General features: G+C 49.5%; 2 non-coding genes and 2 pseudogenes across 2 annotated transcripts; all 4 read left to right on the forward strand.

Annotated features, from left to right (window-relative positions):
• The first annotated feature begins 4,479 nt into the window (after positions 1-4,479).
• Positions 4,480-4,657, forward strand: LOC115189029 (uncharacterized; annotated as a pseudogene).
• An 832-nt stretch (positions 4,658-5,489) lies between these two features.
• Positions 5,490-5,605, forward strand: LOC115189043 (U5 spliceosomal RNA). Its single transcript, XR_003876674.1, has one exon. It is a non-coding gene; the product is annotated as a U5 spliceosomal RNA (small nuclear RNA).
• A 6,822-nt stretch (positions 5,606-12,427) lies between these two features.
• Positions 12,428-12,606, forward strand: LOC115189025 (uncharacterized; annotated as a pseudogene).
• Positions 12,607-13,427: 821 nt separating this feature from the next.
• On the forward strand, positions 13,428-13,544 carry LOC115189031 (U5 spliceosomal RNA). The gene has a single exon (XR_003876662.1). It is a non-coding gene; the product is annotated as a U5 spliceosomal RNA (small nuclear RNA).
• The last annotated feature ends 1,278 nt before the right edge of the window (positions 13,545-14,822 follow it).

The following is a 14,822-nucleotide window of genomic DNA, read 5'->3' on the forward strand; positions in this document are numbered from 1 at the left end:
AGGGAGACGGCGGCCGCGGACCGGGCTTCTGAGCGCCAAGGGGAGGGAACGGCAGTGGCCGAGGTGGTGGTGGTGGAGCCGGTGGTGGTTGAGGAGGTAGTGGTGGAGCCGGTGGTAGTGGAGGGCGCGGAAGGTGCAGTGGTGGAAAAAGTGGGAGGAGAGGACAAAACCCCCTCCCCCCCAATCCCCCTGCCCCAGATTAATGTGACCCCTGAAGGAGAAAGGGCCGAGAAAGACGGCCCCGGAGAGGTCTTGAGTGAGAACTCCCCAAGTGGGTCAGACAGTATGGAGACTGTGTCAGAGAAAGCTGTGGAGACAGCGTCAGGAGATACGGGAGAGGGAGTGGAGATTCTGGAAGAACACCTCCCCCCACGAAAAAGAAATGCTGAGGAGCTCTCCGACCCCGAACAAGGCGATGAAAAAAAGGGCAAATTGGAATGGGAGAGCTCCCAGGGGGAGGAAGAACCCAGAACCTTCCCTCCCAACTCCCCCAACACAATCTCCTTTTTAAGTCCTGTTTTAACCTCCTCTCCCTGCCATCCCCCGTTACCCCGGCGGGAGAGAGAGGAAGCACTAGACAAGTAACCCCCTTTTAACTGTTTAAATGCCTTTTCTTTTAAGCACTGTTTTTACTCACCCCTCTTATGGCTTTTAACATCACCACCATAAATGTGAGAAGCATAAAAACAGAAAGAAGAGCACAGGTCGGTTTTATCCTTTTTAGAAAGGTTTAATTCAGATGTGTTTTTATTACAGGAGTGTGGTCTACCCTTTTTATCCTCTTATAGGAAATGGGAGGACAAGTGGCAGCATGGGCCCTCCATTTGGAGTGGCTCAAATTTTAATAAAAACGACGGTGTTGCCATTTTAATCAAGACCCCACAGGTGGTGGTGAGGGGGAGCACGGTGGTGGTAGGTGGGCGTGCTCTTTTAGCCAATTGTACTTTTATGGGGAGAGATTTTAACATGCTAAATGTGTATGGTTTTAATGACAAACATGACCGGTGCGCACTTTTAGAAGACTTGCAGTCCCACCTGCTAGGGAGGGATCCTCTAGTCGTGGGTGGGGATTTTAATTGTGTTTTAAGTAGAGCAGACAGGAGAGGGGCGGGAGAGGATTTTAAGGTAGATAGGTCAAGTGTTTTATTGCAAGGGCTGTGCAGGGATTTTAAACTGACCGACTGTTTTAAAACCCTGCATCCAAGAGAGGAGGGCTTCACCTGGACCAGTGGTGACGGCACCAGAGCCTCTCGCATTGACTATCTGTTTACCCGGGACTGCCCCCCACTGATGCTAGAATAACCCCTGCCTTTTTCTCAGATCACGTAATGCTGACGTGCACCCTTTCACTAACTTCGGGTGTGACTGTGGGAAGAGGGCCCTGGAAATTGAACTGTTCCCTTTTAGAAGATGATAGAGTAGTTAGTCAGTACAGGGAGCAGTTCAGCCAGTGGCAGACGCTACAGGACTTCTTTGACACACGAGCACAATGGTGGGAAATGGTGAAGGGTAGGACGAGGACTTTCTTTAGAGAAATAGGAAAGAAGAAAAGTAAAGAAAAAGATAGATGCATGGTGGGACTGCAAAAGCGACTGGAAAGGTATTTTAATCTAGGCCAACAGGGCTTTGATTTTAACCACGAAATTAAACTAGTTAAAAAGGAAATGGCACTTTTAGCAGAACAAAAAAGCAAAGGGGTTATTTTAAGAAGCAAGGAAAGGGAACTAGAAGAGGGGGAGAAGTGCACAAGGTACTTTTTTAAGAAGATAGTTAGTAAGGGTAGGATAATGACAGGGTTAAAAGATAAAGATGGGGTTTTAAAAACAGACACAGAAGGAATGGAAAAAGTAGTCGAGGATTTTTATGGGGAACTGTTTGGGGTAAAAGATGTATGCGAGGAAACAATGGGGGACGTTTTAACATACATTGACAAGACCTTACCCAACACAGACGACCTGACAAAAGACTTGACGAGGACAGAAATTGACCAAGGACTGAAGCATTTTAAGAGGGGTAAGTCACCGGGGGAGGATGGCCTCCCCTTGGAGTTTTATCTGACCTTTTGGGATGTTTTAGCCGACGAACTTTTGACTGTTTTTACTGACTTTGAATACCTTGACAGACTACCTGACAGTTTTAGAGTGGGGATCGTGACTCTTTTATATAAGAAAAACGACAGGACAGACCTAAAGAACTGGAGACCGATAACCCTTTTAAATTTTGATTGTAAACTTTTTACCAAGGTTTTAACACTCAGAATGTCTTCTGTTTTAGGGGAGGTGATCCACCCGGATCAAACCTGTGCCATTCCCGGAAGGAAGATCACGGACAGCCTGATACTGATCCGAGATGCCATCTGTTATGCGAGAGACAGAAATATGCGGCTTGTAGTCCTAAATTTAGATTTTGAAAAAGCCTTTGATCGGGTCTCGCACCAGTACCTCTTTAAGGTACTGCAAAAAATGGGTTTCCCGGACAGGTTTTTAGCTTGGGTGGGACTGCTGTACGGCGACATCACCAGCAAAATCCTTGTAAATGGGCATCTGTCAAAGGCAGTGGGAGTACACTGCGGCGTCCGTCAGGGCTGTCCGTTATCTCCTCTTCTGTTTGTGGCCTGTATTGAACCACTGGCACAGGTCTTGAGAAGGGACCAACGGATCAGTGGGGTGGGGATCCCGGGGAGTGGGGGGATGACCGCCAAGTGCGTATTTTACATGGACGACGTCAACATTTTATGCACCGACCTTTTATCCGTCGACAGGACCCTGGACAGGACTGACTGGTACGGACGAGCCTCTGGGGCGAGACTGAACAGAGACAAGACAGAGGCCCAATTTTTCGGACCGTGGGCAGACCCAGACTTGACCAGACTACCACTGACGGTTAAAACGACGGACATAAGGGTACTGGGGGTAAAGTTTGACCAGGAGGGAGGAGGGAGCGGAAATTGGAGTGGGACCCTGGGGACAGTAAGACAGAGACTGGGTTTTTGGGGACTACGACAGCTGACTTTTGAGGGCAAGGTTTTAATCATTAAAGCAGTGATTTTACCTGTGCTTTTATTAATCAGTTCTGTTTTTATCCCCCCTAGGAGAACTCTTTTAGCCCTGGAGCGGATGCTGTTTTACTTCTTGTGGGGGAGCAAGTGGGAGAGGCTGAGGAGGGAGGTGGTCAAGAGGCCCAGGTCCAAGGGGGGGAAAGGCTTGCCTGACCTCTACTTGTTCCTGGGCAGCCGCTACACAGCGTTACACCTCACTCTTGCCACCTCCCTGGCCACCAATAAGACTCAGGCCCTCGCACGGTTCTGGCTGGGATCTTACCTCAGGACTCTGAGGCTGATCCCAGTCGACCTGCGAGCCCCAGTCTCTTTCCTGCTTCCCACACACTACGCCCAGCTCCAGAAGTTTTTAAGACATTTTAAATTGGAAAAAGAAGCAGTCACAGTTTTAACTAAACATCGCTCTCTTCTCTCTCTTGTGCAGGACCGGGAACCAGTGTGTCCAGTGCGCGGGCTTGCTATAGGCGAGCCCACAACGGTTTGGCGTAATGTGGCCCATCCTGCTCTCCTGAATCAGCACCGGGACCTGTCCTGGATGGTCGCCCACGAGATCCTCCCGGTCAGGGCCGTTATGCACTCCCGGGGCATGGCGAGGACATCCGCGTGCCCCCGACCAGGCTGTGGCCAAGAAGAGTCGGTGAGGCACTTGCTCTGGGAGTGCAGAGCCGCTAGGGACCTGTGGAAGGAAGTAGGCCCCCTGATCTCCTCGTGTCTGCCAGCAGGGGAGGACCTAACGCCCCAGCTCGTGCTGTATGGGGTGGGCCGAAGGCCCATTCCATCAAAGGCCTTCACCAAGCTCTGGCCCACCCTCACGTGTCTGAAGGCAGCACTGTGGTCCTCCCGCAACCTGCTGGTAGCGAAACAGGTCGACACCACCCCCCAGGCAGTGGCCATGGTAGCCACAGAGGCCCTGGGGTGGTACAGAAGGAAGGGGGCCTCGACCCCAGGCGAAGGGTCCCCCACAACACCCAAGGTCCCTGCGGCCACGGCCTGACAGCGCTGCGGCGCCTAGGGCGATGCACCTAGGGGAGGCATCTCCTCTGGGCCCCTAAGGACGGGACGATGATTGATTCGGGAGAGCAGGAGGAGGCAAGTTTGATAAGGACTCACCCCGCTCCTGTACAAAGGACCGAAGACAGCCTCTTAGCAAGTGACTTTTTAACATGTTTTTCATGTCTTAAAAATGTTTTACCTTGTTAAATCATTTGTACACATTTTAAATGGCTTTTACAGATTTGATGTTTTCCACAATGAAAAGTACTTTTAATCATGGTTGTTTTTATTGGTTTTAACAACATGTACTTTTTTACAAATTTAAATGAAATCTTCAAATGCTGTGTTTTATGCGTTCATGCCGTTTTTATGTGTATATAATGATGTACAAACATATGTGAGCTGTCCTTAAAGGAATTGTGATAATAAAAACTTTTCCAAAAGAAAAAAAAATCTGTTCTTATCAGTTTAATATCTGATACGTCCCCCATCGGGGGACTACATATTAAATGGATTTTTCGAACAGGGAGTCGGAAATGGGGCTTGCTCCGTCCGCTCCACGCATCGACCCGGTATTGCAGTACCTCCGGGAACGGTGCAACACTTTTCTCTCATTGTCAAGGAAAAAGAAATACGCAAAGCTATGTAAAACAGCTAGCAGAAGAAGAGAAGGAATGAAAAAAGAAGAATCATCCAAACTGAAACAAGGGCGAAGCCCCCTTCATGGGGTCCCCCGTTTTCCCGCCATTTTACTTAAAAAAAAAAAAAAAAAAAAAAAAAAAAAAAAAAAAACATTGGCCAGGATTGTGTGTGTGTGTGTGTGTGTGTGTGTCTCTGTGTGTGTGTGTGTGTGTGTGTGTGTGTCTCTGTGTGTGTGTGTGTGTGTGTGTGTGTCTCTGTGTGTGTGTCTCTGTGTGTGTGTGTGTGTCTGTCTGTTTTTGACCCCCCCCAAAAAATTACAATCACTTCACCAGGATTGTCTGTCTGTCTGTCTGTCTGTCTGTCTGTCTGTCTGTCTGTCTGTCTGTCTCTGTTTTTGACCCCCCCAAAAAATACAATCACTTCACCAGGATTGTCTGTCTGTCTGTCTGTCTGTCTGTCTGTCTGTCTGTCTGTCTGTCTGTCTCTGTTTTTGACCCCCCCAAAAAATACAATCACTTCACCAGGATTGTCTGTCTGTCTGTCTGTCTGTCTGTCTGTCTGTCTGTCTGTCTGTCTGTCTCTGTTTTTGACCCCCCCCCAAAAAATACAATCACTTCACCAGGATTGTCTGTCTGTCTGTCTGTCTGTCTGTCTGTCTGTCTGTCTGTCTGTCTGTCTGTCTTTGAATTTTTACCCACAGCCCTCAAACTTGGAAGAGTGGGTTCGGGAACCACCCGCGGGCACCCGGCCTAGAGTGCACAGTGTGTGTCTCGGGCCCCGACCTCTGACTTCCATACGACTCTGGTTTCTCTTCATTACGCACAAGCCTTTCGCCTTTACTAAAGACTTCCGTGGAGAGGAACACTTACGAGTTCAACATATTTTTGGAAGGGCTTTGCTTCTGGCAGAGCCCGGTATCTTGTTTCAAGAGAAATTGACAGAGATGACGCCGAGACTTTTTGCTCAGGCGTTTGACTTGAAGCCGGCTGACCGACCGACCGACCGACCGACCGACCGACCGGCGTATTTTTCCACTCAAAGTAGTCGCTCGGGCAATTGAGTTCAAGCCCGACGACGACTGACGTGTTTTCCGGGCTTTGAACAAATAGTCGCACTAGGCTTAAAGAGCTAGTGACTTAAAGACGCATTAGCGACTTGTTAAAAAAAACACCCGCCTGTCACCAGGGAAACGTCGGGTGGGGAGGAGACAACTTTTGCCAAACCGCTGAGGTCTGCCGAGACCCCCGGGGGCCCGGCGGGTGCAGGGGTCAATTTGTGGGTTATCGCTTCTCGGCCTTTTGGCTCAGATCAAGTGTAGTTACCTTGCCAGTGCTGCACTTGATCAGAGAAGCGATCACAGGCCGGAGGGCGCCCGGGAAAATTGTGCTATTTATTTTTGTTAAAATCATCATTTATTGTCATTATTGTTGTTTTTTGTCTCACCTTTGTTTATTCTTTGTCCTGGGTTAGGTGGTGGTCTTGGTGGTGGACTACAGGTGCACCAGCACCTGTAGGGTGAGTTTAAAGGCCCTCTGGTCCTTTTTCTTTAGTTATTACATTTATTTTGTGTTTTCCCCTGCTTGTCCTGTTTTGCATCTCTCCTCCCCCGTGTATCCTATAGTCCCCTCCTTAGCTCCTCCCATTGTCTTCAGTTGTGTGTTGTCTGCTAGCTGGGGTGGCTTTCTGGCTTGTCGGCCTGCTAGCTTTAGCTTAGCCTGGTCTGCAAGCCTCCTGGCCCCTTAGGCGTGGCAGGCATTGTTTGACTGTTTATTCTTTGTTCCCATCCACCTTGTACCCTTAGTTTATCCCCCAAATTTCCTTTTGTTCAGTTTCTTGTTGTTTGTGTTGCCAACTGGGGGACATTTTGCTAGCTAGCCTGCTGCCTGGTTAGCCTAGCCTGGCCGGCTGGTGAGGCCTGCTAGCCTTCTTGTCCCTCATGTTTGGTAGGTGTTGTTTAGTCAGTTTGTCCTTTTGTTGTTGTCATCCCTTCACTTCCCTTTTACTTTATTTAATTTGTTTTGTTAGTCTTACCCCCTAGGTTGTCTTCCCTCTTGGTTTGTGTGCCTTGTTGGTTTTTTGTTTTGAGGCCTCTTGGCTGGTGGGCCTGCCAGCTGGTAGGCCTAGCCTGGCCTGCTGGTGTGGCCTGCTAGCATTCTAGCCTTTAGTTTGTTTGTGTGGTTTATTTTTGTCTTTCCCTTTTGTGCCCTCCCCCCTGTGGAAAATATAAAACAAAAAATTCCCCTCCTAGTGTCCTTTCCCATTGTCAATAAGATTAGTTTGGTGCTGTGCCAGATAGTTTGTTGTGTGTTCCGTGGTGCTGGTAGGCCCTGTTAGCTTAGTCTACCTGAGCCTGCCAGCTCCCTCGGTTGTCTTTCACTCCTTCCCTTTTTCCCAACACCCTCTCCCTCCCCCCGCCCCCCTTCCTTCCTTTCCCCTCCCCTTTTCCCCTTCCCCCCCCCCCCCCTTTTCACTGGTGTTGGGCTGTAAAGGGAGTGGGCCTCCATCATGTCAGCAGCACAGGTTGGCATGAGGAGGCACCATGCAGTGCGCCTCCTTTTAAAGGAGAAGGGAGGGAAAATAATGGAGTTATCCCGATTGGATTTCTCCAGAAAATTCCTCCAGAAAGAGCTCGGTTTCCACCCCGCGCAGGTAAACTGCATCTTAGCCCTTCCCTATGGGAAGGGCTTCGATGTCAGCTTTGCCAACGCCAGCTTCCTGCGGGAGTTCTGGGGGCAACTCCAGAACTCCCTGAACATCCAGGGGTCCCTCACAGCAATGTTTGAGGTGACCAAGCTGACGGATAATAGCATTAAAACCGTTATTATCCGTATGTATAACGAAACCGTACAGCCGGAGGACGTTGCAGTATGGCTGGGCAGGTACTGCAATGTGAAGGGGCCCTTGGTCCAGGTGAAGGATCCCGATGGGATCTGGACAGGGGCCTGGAGGGTTACTGTCCAGCAGAGGGAGGACCCCGGGGGCTATGGTGGGTTGAAAGCCATCCCATCCACCACAGTCCTCGGAGAGAATAGGGGCCATGTTCACTACCAGGACCAGCCTAAGCTGTGCCGTAAGTGTGGTGAACATGGCCATCTCGCAGAGGCCTGTAAAAAGGTCGTCTGCATGAAGTGCCGGGAGGTGGGCCACCGCTACGAGGAGTGCACGAACGGAAGGTCGTGCAACCTCTGTGGCGAGCGGTCCCACCTCATCCGCGGCTGCCCCTTCTCCTGGGCCAATAAGGTCAGGGCCGAGAGGAGGGAGACGGCGGCCGCGGACCGGGCTTCTGAGCGCCAAGGGGAGGGAACGGCAGTTGCCGAGGAGGTGGTGGTGGAGCCGGTGGTGGTTGAGGAGGTAGTGGTGGAGCCGGTGGTAGTGGAGGGCGCGGAAGGTGCAGTGGTGGAAAAAGTGGGAGGAGAGGACAAAACCCCCTCCCCCCCAATCCCCCTGCCCCAGATTAATGTGACCCCTGAAGGAGAAAGGGCCGAGAAAGACGGCCCCGGAGAGGTCTTGAGTGAGAACTCCCCAAGTGGGTCAGACAGTATGGAGACTGTGTCAGAGAAAGCTGTGGAGACAGCGTCAGGAGATACGGGAGAGGGAGTGGAGATTCTGGAAGAACACCTCCCCCCACGAAAAAGAAATGCTGAGGAGCTCTCCGACCCCGAACAAGGCGATGAAAAAAAGGGCAAATTGGAATGGGAGAGCTCCCAGGGGGAGGAAGAACCCAGAACCTTCCCTCCCAACTCCCCCAACACAATCTCCTTTTTAAGTCCTGTTTTAACCTCCTCTCCCTGCCATCCCCCGTTACCCCGGCGGGAGAGAGAGGAAGCACTAGACAAGTAACCCCCTTTTAACTGTTTAAATGCCTTTTCTTTTAAGCACTGTTTTTACTCACCCCTCTTATGGCTTTTAACATCACCACCATAAATGTGAGAAGCATAAAAACAGAAAGAAGAGCACAGTCGGTTTTATCCTTTTTAGAAAGGTTTAATTCAGATGTGTTTTTATTACAGGAGTGTGGTCTACCCTTTTTATCCTCTTATAGGAAATGGGAGGACAAGTGGCAGCATGGGCCCTCCATTTGGAGTGGCTCAAATTTTAATAAAAACGACGGTGTTGCCATTTTAATCAAGACCCCACAGGTGGTGGTGAGGGGGAGCACGGTGGTGGTAGGTGGGCGTGCTCTTTTAGCCAATTGTACTTTTATGGGGAGAGATTTTAACATGCTAAATGTGTATGGTTTTAATGACAAACATGACCGGTGCGCACTTTTAGAAGACTTGCAGTCCCACCTGCTAGGGAGGGATCCTCTAGTCGTGGGTGGGGATTTTAATTGTGTTTTAAGTAGAGCAGACAGGAGAGGGGCGGGAGAGGATTTTAAGGTAGATAGGTCAAGTGTTTTATTGCAAGGGCTGTGCAGGGATTTTAAACTGACCGACTGTTTTAAAACCCTGCATCCAAGAGAGGAGGGCTTCACCTGGACCAGTGGTGACGGCACCAGAGCCTCTCGCATTGACTATCTGTTTACCCGGGACTGCCCCCCAACTGATGCTAGAATAACCCCTGCCTTTTTCTCAGATCACGTAATGCTGACGTGCACCCTTTCACTAACTTCGGGTGTGACTGTGGGAAGAGGGCCCTGGAAATTGAACTGTTCCCTTTTAGAAGATGATAGAGTAGTTAGTCAGTACAGGGAGCAGTTCAGCCAGTGGCAGACGCTACAGGACTTCTTTGACACACGAGCACAATGGTGGGAAATGGTGAAGGGTAGGACGAGGACTTTCTTTAGAGAAATAGGAAAGAAGAAAAGTAAAGAAAAAGATAGATGCATGGTGGGACTGCAAAAGCGACTGGAAAGGTATTTTAATCTAGGCCAACAGGGCTTTGATTTTAACCACGAAATTAAACTAGTTAAAAAGGAAATGGCACTTTTAGCAGAACAAAAAAGCAAAGGGGTTATTTTAAGAAGCAAGGAAAGGGAACTAGAAGAGGGGGAGAAGTGCACAAGGTACTTTTTTAAGAAGATAGTTAGTAAGGGTAGGATAATGACAGGGTTAAAAGATAAAGATGGGGTTTTAAAAACAGACACAGAAGGAATGGAAAAAGTAGTCGAGGATTTTTATGGGGAACTGTTTGGGGTAAAAGATGTATGCGAGGAAACAATGGGGGACGTTTTAACATACATTGACAAGACCTTACCCAACACAGACGACCTGACAAAAGACTTGACGAGGACAGAAATTGACCAAGGACTGAAGCATTTTAAGAGGGGTAAGTCACCGGGGGAGGATGGCCTCCCCTTGGAGTTTTATCTGACCTTTTGGGATGTTTTAGCCGACGAACTTTTGACTGTTTTTACTGACTTTGAATACCTTGACAGACTACCTGACAGTTTTAGAGTGGGGATCGTGACTCTTTTATATAAGAAAAACGACAGGACAGACCTAAAGAACTGGAGACCGATAACCCTTTTAAATTTTGATTGTAAACTTTTTACCAAGGTTTTAACACTCAGAATGTCTTCTGTTTTAGGGGAGGTGATCCACCCGGATCAAACCTGTGCCATTCCCGGAAGGAAGATCACGGACAGCCTGATACTGATCCGAGATGCCATCTGTTATGCGAGAGACAGAAATATGCGGCTTGTAGTCCTAAATTTAGATTTTGAAAAAGCCTTTGATCGGGTCTCGCACCAGTACCTCTTTAAGGTACTGCAAAAAATGGGTTTCCCGGACAGGTTTTTAGCTTGGGTGGGACTGCTGTACGGCGACATCACCAGCAAAATCCTTGTAAATGGGCATCTGTCAAAGGCAGTGGGAGTACACTGCGGCGTCCGTCAGGGCTGTCCGTTATCTCCTCTTCTGTTTGTGGCCTGTATTGAACCACTGGCACAGGTCTTGAGAAGGGACCAACGGATCAGTGGGGTGGGGATCCCGGGGAGTGGGGGGATGACCGCCAAGTGCGTATTTTACATGGACGACGTCAACATTTTATGCACCGACCTTTTATCCGTCGACAGGACCCTGGACAGGACTGACTGGTACGGACGAGCCTCTGGGGCGAGACTGAACAGAGACAAGACAGAGGCCCAATTTTTCGGACCGTGGGCAGACCCAGACTTGACCAGACTACCACTGACGGTTAAAACGACGGACATAAGGGTACTGGGGGTAAAGTTTGACCAGGAGGGAGGAGGGAGCGGAAATTGGAGTGGGACCCTGGGGACAGTAAGACAGAGACTGGGTTTTTGGGGACTACGACAGCTGACTTTTGAGGGCAAGGTTTTAATCATTAAAGCAGTGATTTTACCTGTGCTTTTATTAATCAGTTCTGTTTTTATCCCCCCTAGGAGAACTCTTTTAGCCCTGGAGCGGATGCTGTTTTACTTCTTGTGGGGGAGCAAGTGGGAGAGGCTGAGGAGGGAGGTGGTCAAGAGGCCCAGGTCCAAGGGGGGGAAAGGCTTGCCTGACCTCTACTTGTTCCTGGGCAGCCGCTACACAGCGTTACACCTCACTCTTGCCACCTCCCTGGCCATCAATAAGACTCAGGCCCTCGCACGGTTCTGGCTGGGATCTTACCTCAGGACTCTGAGGCTGATCCCAGTCGACCTGCGAGCCCCAGTCTCTTTCCTGCTTCCCACACACTACGCCCAGCTCCAGAAGTTTTTAAGACATTTTAAATTGGAAAAAGAAGCAGTCACAGTTTTAACTAAACATCGCTCTCTTCTCTCTCTTGTGCAGGACCGGGAACCAGTGTGTCCAGTGCGCGGGCTTGCTATAGGCGAGCCCACAACGGTTTGGCGTAATGTGGCCCATCCTGCTCTCCTGAATCAGCACCGGGACCTGTCCTGGATGGTCGCCCACGAGATCCTCCCGGTCAGGGCCGTTATGCACTCCCGGGGCATGGCGAGGACATCCGCGTGCCCCCGACCAGGCTGTGGCCAAGAAGAGTCGGTGAGGCACTTGCTCTGGGAGTGCAGAGCCGCTAGGGACCTGTGGAAGGAAGTAGGCCCCCTGATCTCCTCGTGTCTGCCAGCAGGGGAGGACCTAACGCCCCAGCTCGTGCTGTATGGGGTGGGCCGAAGGCCCATTCCATCAAAGGCCTTCACCAAGCTCTGGCCCACCCTCACGTGTCTGAAGGCAGCACTGTGGTCCTCCCGCAACCTGCTGGTAGCGAAACAGGTCGACACCACCCCCCAGGCAGTGGCCATGGTAGCCACAGAGGCCCTGGGGTGGTACAGAAGGAAGGGGGCCTCGACCCCAGGCGAAGGGTCCCCCACAACACCCAAGGTCCCTGCGGCCACGGCCTGACAGCGCTGCGGCGCCTAGGGCGATGCACCTAGGGGAGGCATCTCCTCTGGGCCCCTAAGGACGGGACGATGATTGATTCGGGAGAGCAGGAGGAGGCAAGTTTGATAAGGACTCACCCCGCTCCTGTACAAAGGACCGAAGACAGCCTCTTAGCAAGTGACTTTTTAACATGTTTTTCATGTCTTAAAAATGTTTTACCTTGTTAAATCATTTGTACACATTTTAAATGGCTTTTACAGATTTGATGTTTTCCACAATGAAAAGTACTTTTAATCATGGTTGTTTTTATTGGTTTTAACAACATGTACTTTTTTACAAATTTAAATGAAATCTTCAAATGCTGTGTTTTATGCGTTCATGCCGTTTTTATGTGTATATAATGATGTACAAACATATGTGAGCTGTCCTTAAAGGAATTGTGATAATAAAAACTTTTCCAAAAAAAAAAAAAAATCTGTTCTTATCAGTTTAATATCTGATACGTCCCCCATCGGGGGACTACATATTAAATGGATTTTTCGAACAGGGAGTCGGAAATGGGGCTTGCTCCGTCCGCTCCACGCATCGACCCGGTATTGCAGTACCTCCGGGAACGGTGCAACACTTTTCTCTCATTGTCAAGGAAAAAGAAATACGCAAAGCTATGTAAAACAGCTAGCAGAAGAAGAGAAGGAATGAAAAAAGAAGAATCATCCAAACTGAAACAAGGGCGAAGCCCCCTTCATGGGGTCCCCCGTTTTCCCGCCATTTTACTTAAAAAAAAAAAAAAAAAAAAAAAAAAAAAAAAAACATTGGCCAGGATTGTGTGTGTGTGTGTGTGTGTGTGTGTCTCTGTGTGTGTGTGTGTGTGTGTGTGTGTGTCTCTGTGTGTGTGTGTGTGTGTGTGTGTGTCTCTGTGTGTGTGTCTCTGTGTGTGTGTGTGTGTCTGTCTGTTTTTGACCCCCCCCAAAAAATTACAATCACTTCACCAGGATTGTCTGTCTGTCTGTCTGTCTGTCTGTCTGTCTGTCTGTCTGTCTGTCTGTCTCTTTTTTTGACCCCCCCAAAAAATACAATCACTTCACCAGGATTGTCTGTCTGTCTGTCTGTCTGTCTGTCTGTCTGTCTGTCTGTCTGTCTGTCTCTGTTTTTGACCCCCCCAAAAAATACAATCACTTCACCAGGATTGTCTGTCTGTCTGTCTGTCTGTCTGTCTGTCTGTCTGTCTGTCTGTCTGTCTCTGTTTTTGCCCCCCCCCCAAAAAATACAATCACTTCACCAGGATTGTCTGTCTGTCTGTCTGTCTGTCTGTCTGTCTGTCTGTCTGTCTGTCTTTGAATTTTTACCCACAGCCCTCAAACTTGGAAGAGTGGGTTCGGGAACCACCCGCGGGCACCCGGCCTAGAGTGCACAGTGTGTGTCTCGGGCCCCGACCTCTGACTTCCATACGACTCTGGTTTCTCTTCATTACGCACAAGCCTTTCGCCTTTTACTAAAGACTTCCGTGGAGAGGAACACTTACGAGTTCAACATATTTTTGGAAGGGCTTTGCTTCTGGCAGAGCCCGGTATCTTGTTTCAAGAGAAATTGACAGAGATGACGCCGAGACTTTTTGCTCAGGCGTTTGACTTGAAGCCGGCTGACCGACCGACCGACCGACCGACCGACCGACCGGCGTATTTTTCCACTCAAAGTAGTCGCTCGGGCAATTGAGTTCAAGCCCGACGACGACTGACGTGTTTTCCGGGCTTTGAACAAATAGTCGCACTAGGCTTAAAGAGCTAGTGACTTAAAGACGCATTAGCGACTTGTTAAAAAAAACACCCGCCTGTCACCAGGGAAACGTCGGGTGGGGAGGAGACAACTTTTGCCAAACCGCTGAGGTCTGCCGAGACCCCCGGGGGCCCGGCGGGTGCAGGGGTCAATTTGTGGGTTATCGCTTCTCGGCCTTTTGGCTCAGATCAAGTGTAGTTACCTTGCCAGTGCTGCACTTGATCAGAGAAGCGATCACAGGCCGGAGGGCGCCCGGGAAAATTGTGCTATTTATTTTTGTTAAAATCATCATTTATTGTCATTATTGTTGTTTTTTGTCTCACCTTTGTTTATTCTTTGTCCTGGGTTAGGTGGTGGTCTTGGTGGTGGACTACAGGTGCACCAGCACCTGTAGGGTGAGTTTAAAGGCCCTCTGGTCCTTTTTCTTTAGTTATTACATTTATTTTGTGTTTTCCCCTGCTTGTCCTGTTTTGCATCTCTCCTCCCCCGTGTATCCTATAGTCCCCTCCTTAGCTCCTCCCATTGTCTTCAGTTGTGTGTTGTCTGCTAGCTGGGGTGGCTTTCTGGCTTGTCGGCCTGCTAGCTTTAGCTTAGCCTGGTCTGCAAGCCTCCTGGCCCCTTAGGCGTGGCAGGCATTGTTTGACTGTTTATTCTTTGTTCCCATCCACCTTGTACCCTTAGTTTATCCCCCAAATTTCCTTTTGTTCAGTTTCTTGTTGTTTGTGTTGCCAACTGGGGGACATTTTGCTAGCTAGCCTGCTGCCTGGTTAGCCTAGCCTGGCCGGCTGGTGAGGCCTGCTAGCCTTCTTGTCCCTCATGTTTGGTAGGTGTTGTTTAGTCAGTTTGTCCTTTTGTTGTTGTCATCCCTTCACTTCCCTTTTACTTTATTTAATTTGTTTTGTTAGTCTTACCCCCTAGGTTGTCTTCCCTCTTGGTTTGTGTGCCTTGTTGGTTTTTTGTTTTGAGGCCTCTTGGCTGGTGGGCCTGCCAGCTGGTAGGCCTAGCCTGGCCTGCTGGTGTGGCCTGCTAGCATTCTAGCCTTTAGTTTGTTTGTGTGGTTTATTTTTGTC

Source organism: Salmo trutta, unplaced genomic scaffold (assembly GCF_901001165.1).
Source record: "Salmo trutta unplaced genomic scaffold, fSalTru1.1, whole genome shotgun sequence".
In the NCBI taxonomy this organism is placed as follows: Eukaryota; Metazoa; Chordata; class Actinopteri; order Salmoniformes; family Salmonidae; genus Salmo; species Salmo trutta.